Source organism: Zalophus californianus, chromosome 11 (genome assembly GCF_009762305.2).
Source record: "Zalophus californianus isolate mZalCal1 chromosome 11, mZalCal1.pri.v2, whole genome shotgun sequence".
Lineage (NCBI taxonomy): Eukaryota > Metazoa > Chordata > Mammalia > Carnivora > Otariidae > Zalophus > Zalophus californianus.
This window is the reverse complement of record NC_045605.1, coordinates 3,954,325-3,966,358: the sequence shown is the minus strand read 5'-3', so window position 1 is coordinate 3,966,358 and position 12,034 is coordinate 3,954,325. Positions and strand designations below refer to the sequence as shown.

Sequence of the window (12,034 nt, the reverse complement as noted above, 5' to 3'; positions counted from 1 at the left end):
TGCGCTCGGCGCTCTGCGGCAGCGCGTGACGTCGAGGAGGGCGGGGCCTCGGGGAGCAGGGGGCGGGACCAAGGCCGAGAGCCCCGCAGGTACGCCAGTCACACGCGGAGAAGCGCTAGCGGACGGCGGCTCGGGCCAATCGCAGTCAGGCCTGCGGAGGCAGCGAGACCAGGGTGGAGACTCGGGGACTGCCGTTGCAGGTGGGTGAGCTCTGGGGTCTGAGGGAGGAGTGGGATGGCCGCGCCTGGTGCGGGGGGCCGGCGGAGGGGGGGAGCCCCGGGGCGTCGGCCGCCCCGCGGGTCGTCCGTGTGCGGGGGCGGGGAGGGCTGTCGGCGGCGGGAAGCGCGCCGCTCGGGGACCCCGGAGCTGTGCCCCGCGGCGGCCCCGACCTGCCCTCCGCGCCGGGGGCCCGGGGCCCCTCGCTGCGGCCGTGCGGCGGCCCGGGAGGCAGCGGGGCGCACTCAGACAGCTCAGCAGCCTTCCCCCGGGGCTCGGTGCCTTGGCTCGGTGGTTCTCCCAGGCCTGACCGAGGGCCGTCTGGATGCCTCTGGGGGGCTCGGGGGGGCCCTCGTGACCAGAGCCCCTGCGGGTGCTGGCCTCTGCAGAGCCGTGGCGGTGCGGTCCGCTGAGATGTAGCTGGCGCCTCCGTCCTCTGGCTGCCGGGGGACGTCAGCCGCGGGCCCGCAGGAGTGAGCCGCACAGTGCCCTGAGGGTTATGTCCACCCTCTTAAAGATGGCTTCTAGTCTGTTTCTGTCTGTGCTTGTTTCCGTTAACTTGCCTCGTGTCGTGAGCCCCTCGCAGTCCGTTGCAGGTATAGGTGGGATTTTGAACCCACAACACACACACATCCTCAAAGGGATGTAACATAAATTCGTGTCTGGATAGACCAACTTGGTGACACTGACTAAAAGCCTGTGTCGGGGGCCCTGTGTAAGATCTGCTTGCCACCTGCACAGCTGACGGTCTGGCAAGGCCAAGAGAACGTGTACCAAAAACCTGCAGTAAGTGAAAATGGGAAGGTACGTAAAGTCTAAGGGATCTGCTAATACTCGCGTCGCCGATGATCCCAACTCCGTTCTCCGCTTTTAACTTTATGTATCTGAGCATCATGTCATAACTTCGCCATTCTTGTCTTTTTGAACTGATTTTTTTAAATTTCACTCTACTTTCTGTTTCCAAAACACTTCCAGGTACCTTGTCACATGTTCTGTGCAGTAGTAATTATTGTTACTGATGGAGAATCCGAGACAAGAAAGAGAAATTTGTGGAATTATTTCAGCACAGGTTTAGGCATAGTTCATTCTTTTAGCATTGAAGTAAGCTCTGTGTGTTCATCTATAGAGCCTCACATACAGACAGATAATGCAGTGGTTCTTCATACTTGTTCCCTCTGCCTAGAATATTCTCTCCTTCAGTCATCACATTTCTTGTTCTTCTGTGTCATTCAGGTCTCAGCTCAAATGTCATACCTAAGAGAATGTCTCCGTACAACAAATCTAAAAAAGCTCACTCTCCCCACTCCCTTCCATCCCTGGTACTATAGTGGACATTCTTTTTGGGTTTGTTTAATGGAATCCCATTCCTTGTCTACTTTGTAAATTCTCACTTGTCCTTTAAGGCTTAGGGCAAACCTGACCTTTTTTTTTTTTAAGATTTTATTTATTTATTGACAGAGACACAGCGAGAGAGGGAACACAAGCAGGGGGAGCGGGAGAGGGAGAAGCAGGCTTCCCGCTGAGCAGGGAGCCCGATGCGGGGCTCGATCCCAGGACCCTGGGACCACGACCTGAGCCGAAGGCAGATGCTTAATGACTGAGCCACCCAGGCGCCCCAAACCTGACCTTTTCTTAAGGACAACCCCAGAGTATGTTTTTTAATATTCTCTATTTAATCCATTTGGCAGCTCTCCTTATACTGCCTTGTGACATCTGTTATCCCAAATTATTTCTATGTGTGTTACCTTGCAAATTAGAATGTGAACTACTTGAGAGGGAATTTAATGCATACCTTACCTTTTACAAAGAGTATACAAATGTTTTGATGAACTTTTACAATAGATTTTACTCCTTTTATAAGCTAACATTGGTATTTATATTCTGTCTACCTTCACTTCCCTCATTTTTTTTTCTTAAGGAAATGTAAAGTGTGCCTAACTATATTCAGTAAGCCAAACATTTTATTATGATATTTTTTATTGCATTGGTCAGGGGAAAGAGAGGACTCAAGTGTTAGACGTTCAGCAAGCTTGTGAGTGATAGTCATCTTGCCAGATCCTGATCTATCGCTTCTTAGTGAATTCTAAGACATCTGTGTTCTTTTTCCGGTTCCACCACCAGCTATCTGTGTGACTTTGGGTAAATCACATAACCTCTCCCGGGTTTCAATTTCAGTGGAAAAGCATCGGATGAAATCCTCTAAGTTTCATTGATTTGTGGCAGCGGGGGAGGGGAGAGAATGTTCATTAACCTTTTTTGGGGTCACAACTTAAACTTTATTCCATTGCAAAGCTTAACTTTTCAAGACTTTAATAAATATTTCTTTAATTCTACCAGTTACCCAAGAAAGAAACCTTTTTACTTCTTGTCCCTCAGTCTGTATGTCCTAGTCTGCATTCTGTTGGTTCTGCTCCTGAACTAGAGCTAAAATCCATCTGTATTTCTTTATCTCCATTGTTAACACTGTGGTCTAAACCACGGTCATGTCTCACCTGCAGGAGAAAGGGGAGCATTGTTTTCCTGAGTCCTTCCTGCCATAAACACTCTTGAAGCAGCCTGTCTTCCGAGCTAGGTCTCCACGCCCGCGCCCTTAATCACTGCACTGTATGGGCCCCTGACTGGCCTGGGTAGGAGAGGCCAGCGGGAGAGGAAAATCCTGAAGAGTGTTGTGCCACAGAAACCAGAGATGCATGTTTCAAGAAGTGGGGAAGTTAACTGGAACGTGGAGAGAGAAGTTAGCATTTGACTGCCAGACGAGAGCACAGCGTGGTGACACTGACTCAGCAGGTTGCAGGGTCTTAGGGTAAGAGGACTGGACGGTGGTGTGCTCAGATGGCGACTGGACGGAAAGCTACTGCAGGCTTTCTGGGTCGGGGAGTGGAAAAAGGGCTTGGTCACTAGAGGGTAATGAAAGTTCAAAGGACAGATTTTTGTTTGACGTCTAAAGGTGGGAGATGCTAAAATGTGTCCGCTGATGGAATCTGTCCAGTGGAGGGGGAGGATGTGTGGCTGCAGGAGAGGGGGTAGTTGTGTGCCTGCATGTGTGCACAGTACTCTAGAGTGTACTCCGGAGTGGGGGACCCTGTCTCCATTGTTTTTGGCTGTATGCCCAGTATCTAGAATAGTGCTGCTTGCCAAAGTAATAGCTACTCTGTAAAGTTTCTAATATTTATTGAATAAATGAATAACTTGGACTGTTTCTCTTACCTCTTTTTAATTAATTCTTCACACATCAGCCAGAAGGATATTTTAAAAAAATGACTCAGATCATGTCACTGTCCAGTGCAGTCTTCTGTGGTTCCAACTGCACTTAGAATGGAATTCCAGCTGCTTGTGGCCTATAGGGTCCCACCAGAGGTGGCACCCACATCTGGACCCCTACCTCCCCCACTTCTTCTCTCATTAACTGAATTCCAGTGATGCTGGCCTTCTTTCATGTCCTCAAACCGAAGAACTCCTTCCCACTTTAGGGCTTTCTACATGGTTTCTCCCCCCAACTTCTTACCTTGTCATCATTCAGGTGTCCACTTAAATGACACCTTCTCAGAAACACGCTCCTTGGTATTGTAGTGAATGAGAGCAAAAGCTCTGGAGCCACACCATCCCGGTCCACACCCCTGCTTGCCTGCCATATAACCTTGAGCAAATTGCTTAACATCTCAAAGCCCCAGTTCCCCTTCCTATGAAGTGCGGACAGTAGCAGTTTTACACACTTCTTTTGAAGATTCAAGAGTATATGAAGCCCGCAGTACAGAGTAAGCCCTCCGTAAGCATTACCACTGTTACTCCCTGAAGCTGAATATCTCCCATCGTTCACTTCTATTCCCTTTCCCAGCTGTTTCTTCACAGTACTTATAACAATGTCTAATTTGTCCGTCTTCCTCGCTAGATAGGAACCACTGGGAAAGCAAAGGATCACGTCTGCCTCTTTCCTCCACGCTTCCCTGTCTGACTCCACACCTGGCATACAGTTAGCAGCCTGTGATGAATACTAATTAGAATAGGCAGAAGTCATGCTCTAATTTGAAACTCCAGTGACCAAACCCAGACCACTGGAAAGCCTGATGGAATCAAAGCCCGGAACAGTCATGGCGCGGCCTTGGTTGAATATTCCACTCCTGTCAAGTGGCACATGCGTTTTCTGTCATTACTTTCTATCAGTGTTGTCCGACTTGATTGTTGAACTTTTATTGATTCAATTGTTTAAATCAGATTTTAATGGAAGACATTAAAAGGAAGAACAAGACAATAGTTTTAAAAATTGATTCGACATTTTGAGCACAAAGGAGTTTTGCTGAAGGTGAGATGCAGTCTTATAAAATACACCACTGTTCTATGTGCTTTGAAGAAATGAAACAATGCCATTTTTAACTATGACACAACTCCTTATCGCTTGGTATTTTTCATACTTAAGGAAAGCCCTTTTAAAAATTTTGTATATCACCCCTGTACACACATAAAAAGAAAAACATAAGCAAAATTAGCTGAGATGCTCTTAAAACTTTTTCATGTTCAGAGTCCAGTGCTTCGCATTCACTTTCAACTCAATCTCGATGTCCATGTTTTTCTGCGTAGTATCATTCTCTGTTATCAAGAGCATTAGTGATGCTTCATTTCTTAAATGAGTATCCATTATTATCTCCAGGGCTATCTCTTAAGATACGGATACCCATTCTTCACATTTTGATACGCAGTGTGATGCATGTAGGGACAAATATGTCATGTTGCTACCTGGCCAAAAGCAATTACAAGATGCCTGTCAATTTCAGATATGTTTAGTGTGAAAAAAAGTGTCTTAAAATTAATGAAATATTATACTGAATTTGCATAATATTTGAAGAAAAAGATTGCTTTACAGATCTTTTGCCAAGACTTAAGAATTGTTTTAACAATTAATAACATTACTAAGTACATGTTATTACTGAGTTTAACCATTAATATTGATATACCACCTGACAATATTAATTTAATATTTATGATATAATTTAAGCATCACAACACTATGGTGTATTGGTGTGTCCACTTTGCACACAAGGAAGCTAAAGCCTCAGAGACCCCTATGGAGATAGGGGTCACAGTATAGTGATAGATCATTTAGAATTCTATTCCTTCAGCTCCAAATCCTGAGTTCTTTGTTATTTGCAAAATATACTACTACTATGAGTACAGATTTAATCCAACCAAATTTAAGAAATGAAGATTTCAGCTTCTTGAATTTTTCATTCTGCATAGAATATACAGAATGAAATACATGGCAGGCTTTACCTTTTAACAGCTTCATAAAAGTGAATACCTATATATGACTCCAATATATTTGAGAATACTTATTTGGTGATACTTGAAACATTTCTTTTTTTTTTAAAGATTTTATTTTTTTATTTGAAAGAGCGAGAGAGAGAGAGAGAGAGAGAGCGAGTGCACACAAAGCCAGGGAAGAGGGAGAGGGGATCATGACCTGAACTGAAGGCAGATGCTCAACCAACTGAGCAACCCAGGTGCTCCAACACTTAAAAATTTCTAGAAAAGTTTGCTTTTTGTTACTATTTCTAGAAATAAGAATTACTTTATACCTCCATCATTGGGTTCAATGAACAGTGAGCCTCAAAAGTGACTTAATCCAACACAAGATCCAAATTCAATACATATTTTCAGTGATAATAAAGTTAATTAAAACGTGTTTGTGGTTGAAGTTTCTTAAATTTATTTCCTCAAGACTTAGGTCACTATGCAGAAATACAGTTTTTATCCTTTTGAAAGTCTCAGGCTTGAGTACCTTTTAGCTTTTTTTACATTCAACTTCTTTTTTAAAAAACTGAGGAACAGGGCACCTGGATGGCTCAGTTGGTTGAGCATCGGACTTGATGTTGGCTCTGGTTGTGATCTCGGCTCAGGTGTAATCTCTGGGTCATGGGGTTGGGCTCCACCCTGGGTGTGGAGTCGGCTTGGGTTGCTCTGTATACCGCTGCCCCTCCCACTTGTGCGCACGCGCGCTCTCTCTCTCTCCCTCCCCCTCCCTCCCAAATAAATAAATAAATAAATCTTAAAAACAAAATAAAACTGAGGAACTGCTTACACTAAAAAAGAAAACAATGTTTTCTTTGCATTTTTTAAGTGTTTTGAACAAGAACAAAACTGGGATATCAAAACAGTTTGTAAATTGAATTTATATTTCATGGTCTTTGATTTTTATTTTGAAATAATCACATATATACAGGGAGTTACAAAATAGTATAAAGTGGTCCCACATGCCCTTCACCCAAGGCTACATCTTCCATAATTATTGCCCAAGATCAAAATCAGGAACTTGGCGTTGGTGCAATGTGTGGGGACAGCCCTATGTCATTCTATCACACGTATAGATCCCTGTAACTAATGAAGTCACAATTCATTACAGACCACTGCAGAAGTCTCCCTTACGCACTGCTGCCCCTCTACGTCCCACCACATTCCTCAGTCCCTAGAAACCACTGATCTGTGTCCATCTCTATCATGTTGTCATTTTTAAGAATGTTCTAGAAGTGGAAACATATAGTATGTGGCCTTTTGAGATTGCCTTTTTTCACTATCATAATGCTCTTGAAATTCATCTAAGTTGTGATGTACACCAGTGGTTTGTTCCTTTTTAATGGTGAGCAGTATTCCATGGTATGGAGGTAAGACAGTTTGCATACCCACTCATCCATACATTGAGCAACATTTTGGATGTTTACAGTTTTTGACCACACAACCATAGGTGCTATGAAAAACCATATACGGATTTGTGTTTCTCTAGGATAAATGTGCTCAAATCAGTGATTATTGGGTAATATAATTTGTTTAGTCCCCCATTTTAATTGAGATATAATTGACATGTAACATTATGTTAATTTTAGGTGCACAACATAATGATTTGATATTTGTAAATACTATGGAATGAATACCACAATAAGTTTAGTTAACATCCATCACCTCGCAGAATCTTTTCTTCTGCTGACAGCTTTTAAGATTTGCTCTCGGCAACATCCAAATATAGAAGGCAGCATTGTTACCTGCAGTCATCGTGCTGTACATTACATCTCCAGACCTGACTTCTCTTAGAACTGGAAATGTGTACATTTTCACCTCCTTCACTCAGTGCCCCCATCCCCCACCCCCTCTGGCAAACAACATGTTCTCTGTTTCCATGGGATTTTTTTTTTCTTCACAATTCCACATATAAGTGACATTCTACAGTATTTGTCTTTATTATTTCATTTAGCATAATGCCCTCAAGGTCCACCTGTGCTGTTGCAAATGGCAGGATTCCTTCTTTTTTACGGCTGATGCCCTGCGTGTGTGTGTGTTTCACATTTTCTTTATCCATTTATCAATCTACAGACACTTAAGTCATTTCCTTATCTTGGCTATATCGTGAATATGGCAGATAGATGCCTCTTCAGGATAAGTGGTTGTTTCCTTTTAATTCATACCTAGAAGTTGAATTGGTAAGATCATATTGTAGTTTCATTTTAAAATTCTGAGGAACCTCCATACTATTTTCTGTATTGGTTGCACCAGTTTTCATTCACACCAAAAGTATACAAGGTTCCCTTTTCTTCACATCCCCAACAGCACTTGCTGTCTCATCTTTTTGACAAAAACCATACTGACAAGTGTGAGTTTGTATCTTGGGGTTTTGATCAGCATTTTCCTGATGATTAGTGACACTGAGCACCACTTCATGTACGTGTTAGGCATTTGAATAACTTTGGAAAAATGTCTGTTCATGTTCATTGCCCATTCTTAATTGGATTATTTAGAGTTTTTTTGCTGTTGAGTTCTAGAAGTTCCTTCTATATTTTGGATATTAACATCTTATCAGATGTGCAGGTTGAGAAGCTTTTCTCCCAGTCTGTAGGCCGCCCTTTCATTTGGTTGATCACTTATTCTACAGTGCAGAAGTTTTGTAGTTGACGTGGTCCCACTTGTTTATTTTTTGTTTTGTTGCTTGTGCCTTATGTGTCATATCCAAAAAAAAAATAAAATAAAATAAATCCTGCTATTACCAGTGTCAAGGAGCTTATTCCCTACTTTTCTTCCAGGAGTTTTTTGGTTTCTGGTCTCACATTTAAATCTTTAACTGACTTAATTGTTGTGAGTGGTGTGAGATATGGGTCTAGTTCCATTCTTTTGCATGTGAATATCTAATTTTCCCAACACCATTTATTGAAAAAACTATCTTTTCACCATTGAGTATTCGTGGCCTGCTTGTCAAATAATAGTTGACCATTTATGTGTGAATTTACCTCTAGGCTCTCAATTCTTTTCCATTAGTCAATGTGTTTGTTTTTATGCCAGTGCCATACTGTTTTGATTACTATAGCTTTGTAATATAATTTAAAATCAGGAAGTGTGGGGCGCCTGGGTGGCTCAGTCAGTTAAACATCTGCCTTCAGCTCAAGTCATGATCTCAGGGTCCTAGGATCAAGCCCCACATCAGGCTCCCTGCTCAGTGAGGAGTCTGCTTCTCCCTCTGCCCCTCTTGCTCCCCCCACCGCCTGCTTGTGCTCTCTCTTGTGCACGCTGTCTCTCAAATAAGTAAATAAAGTCTTTTTAAAAAATCAGGAAGTGTGATGTATCTAGCTTTGCTGTTCTTTCTCAGGATTACTTTGGCTATTGGAGGATTACTTTTGCTTTGTAGATGGTTCTGTATCAATTTAAAGATTATTTTTTCTATTTTTATGAAGAATGCCTTAGGTATCTTGATAGTGATTGCATTCAATTTACAGAGGGGTTTAGGTAATATGGACATTTTAATAATACTAATTCTTCCAATCCATCAACCCAGGGTATATTTCCATTTATTCATGTCTTCTCCAGTTTCTTTCATCAATGTTATATAGTTTTCAGTTTATAAGTCTTTGACCTACTTGGTTAAATTTATTCCTAAGTATTTTATTATTTTTGATGCTATTGTAAATGAGATTGTTTTCTTTATTTTAAATTTTAATTTGTTAGTATATAGAAATACTACTGATTTTTGTATGTTGATTTTGTATCCTACAGCTTTACTGAATTCATTTATTAGTTGTTACTTTTTTTTTTTTTGGTGCAGTCTTTAGGATTTTCTGTATATAAAATGTTATCTGCAAACAAAGACAATTTTACTTTTTTCCTTTCCAGTTCTGATTCCATTTATTTGTTTTCCTTGCCTCATTGCCCTGGCTAGGACTTCCAGTACTATGTTGAATAGTGGTGAGAGTGGACAACCTTCTCTTGGTCATGATATTAGAGGAAAACCTTTCAACCTTTCACCATTGAGTTTGCTGTTAGTTGTGGGTTTGTCAGATATGGCCTATTATTATTTGAGAATTCTATGCCCACTTTCCTTCTGTGCCCAGTTATTTGAGAATTTTTATAATGAATGGATGTTGGATTTTAAAAAATTTTTTTTCTCCATCTGTTGGGATGATCATACGATTTTTATCTTTTAATGAACATGGTAAATTACATTTATTGATTTGCATGTTCACTCATCCTTGCCTCCCAGGGATGAATCCTAATTGATCATGGTGTATTATCCTTTTAACGTGCTGTTGGATTCAGTTTGCTAGAATTTTGTTGAGACTTTTTGCATCTATAATCATCAGGGATATTGGCTGGTAGGTTTTTTGTTTTGTTTTGTCTTGTTTTTGTAGTGGCCTTATCTGAATTTGATATCATGGTAATGCTGGCTCAGTTGGTTAAGTGTCTGCCTTCAGCTCAGGTCATGATCCCAGGGCCCTGGGATCCAGCCCCACACTGGACTCCCTGCTCAGGGGGAGTCTGCTTCTTCTTCTGCTCCTCCCCTGGCTCCATGCTCCCTTTCCCTCTCTTCTCGCTCTTTCTCTCTCAAATAAATATATAAAATATTTAAAATTTTTTTTCATATATTTGCAAATTTTCCCATTATTGATTTCTGCTTTCATGTGATTGTTGCTGGAAAATATGCTGGTGTAATTTCAGTCTTCTATTTGCTACGGCTTGTATTGTGGCCTAACATTTGCTCTGTCCTACAAAATGTTCTGGGTCTGTATATGCCACTTAGGTCCTTCTGGTTTACAATGTTGTTCAAATCCACTGTTTCCTTACTGATTCTCTGATCCCATTGTTGAGTGGGATATTAAAGTCTCCAGTTATTATTTTATTGATGTTTATTTGTGTCACTTCTGTTAGTATTTGCTTTCTATATTTAGGTGCTCTGATATTGGGTGCATAAACATTTTACAATTATATAATCTTAATGGGCTGACTCCATTATCATTATATAAGGACTTTATCTCCTTTGACTATTTTTAAAGTCTCTTTTATCTGATATAAGTATAGCATCTCTGCTTTCTTTTGGTTACCATTTGTGTGAAATATTTTTTCCCATTCCGTCACTCTCAGCGTACATGTGTTTTTAAAGCTACAGGGAGTCTCTTGTAGGCAGCATATCATTGGATCTTGTATTTTTATCTATTCAGCCATCCTATGTCTTTTGATTGGAGAATTTGATCCATTTATGTTTAAATTATTAATAGGTAAAGACTTACTATTGCCATTTTAACTGTGTTCTGACTGTTTAGTAGATACTTTGTTGCTTCTTTGTGGTTTGACTTTTTGTAGCAATATTTTATCATTCTTTTATCATAATCTTTTTTTTTACATTTTATTTATTTGACAGAGAGAGACACAGCGAGAGAGGGAACACAAGTAGGGGGAGTGGGGAGAGGGAGAAGCAGGCTTCCTGTGGAGCAGGGAGCCCGATGCAGGGCTCGATCCCAGGACCCTTGGATCATGACCTGAGCCAAAGGCAGATGCTTAACGACTGAGCCACCCAGTCGCCCCTTATCATAATCTTTTATGTGACTACTACAGGGTTTTCCTTTTTGGCTACCATGATGTTAACATAAAATTTATTTATAACATTCTATTTTAAGTTGATAACTTAATTTTACTAACATATAAACTTTAAATTTTTACTTCTCCCCTCACTCACAGTTTAGGTTATTAATGTTTATAAAACTATATAGTGTTTTATTTTTTATTTATTTTTTTTAAAGATTTTATTTATTTATTTGACAGAGAGAGACAGTGAGAGCAGGAACACAAGCAGGGGGAGTGGGAGAGGGAGAAGCAGGCTTCCCGCTGAGCAGGGAGCCCAATGTGGGGCTCGATCCCAGGACCCTGGGATCATGACCTGAGTCAAAGGCAGACGCTTAACGACTGAGCCACCCAGGCGCCCTATATGTATAGTGTTTTAAAGATTTTAAGTAATCTCTGCACCCAATGTTGGGCTCAAACTCACAACCCTTAGGTCAAGAGTCACATACTCCATTGACTGAGCCAGCCAGGCACCCCTCATTTTACATATATTTTATATTATGTATTCAAAAACATTATAGTTATGGTTATTTTTAATGTTTATTTTTTAACTTTTAAATTAGAGTTGTAAATGAATTACATATTTGAGAATATGATTACAATATTAGAGAATCTGATTTTGACTGTATATTTACCATTACCAGTTAGTTCTGCAAACATTCATATATTTTTATGATGTTAATTAGCATATTTTATTTCTCCTTGAAAAACTACCTTTAGTATTGCTTGTAAGGCAGATGTAATGGTAATGAACTCCCTTAGTTTTTATTTGTTTGAGAAGTCTTTAGCTCTCATTCATTTCTGAAAGACTCTTTCACCAGCTATACTATTCTTAGTTGACAGTTTTTGTTTCTCTTTCAGTACTTTGAATATATCACCTCATTCTCTCCTGATTGAAAAGTTGCTATTGAGAAATCTGTCCATAATCTTATGGGAGGGGAGGCAGTCCCTTGTA

The 12,034-nt window shown here is 40.8% G+C and overlaps 1 protein-coding gene across 4 annotated transcripts in view; it reads left to right on the top strand.

Annotated features, from left to right (window-relative positions):
• The first annotated feature begins 73 nt into the window (after positions 1-73).
• KBTBD3 (kelch repeat and BTB domain containing 3) overlaps positions 74-12,034 on the top strand; it is a 36,062-nt gene continuing 24,101 nt past the window's right edge. Inside the window, exon 1 of one of the 4 annotated variants that reach the window (XM_027580519.2) lies at positions 74-200. The gene's annotated coding sequence lies outside the window, so the exon portion shown is untranslated. The other 3 variants (XM_027580526.2, XM_027580520.2, XM_027580523.2) reach the window with 3 other exon arrangements.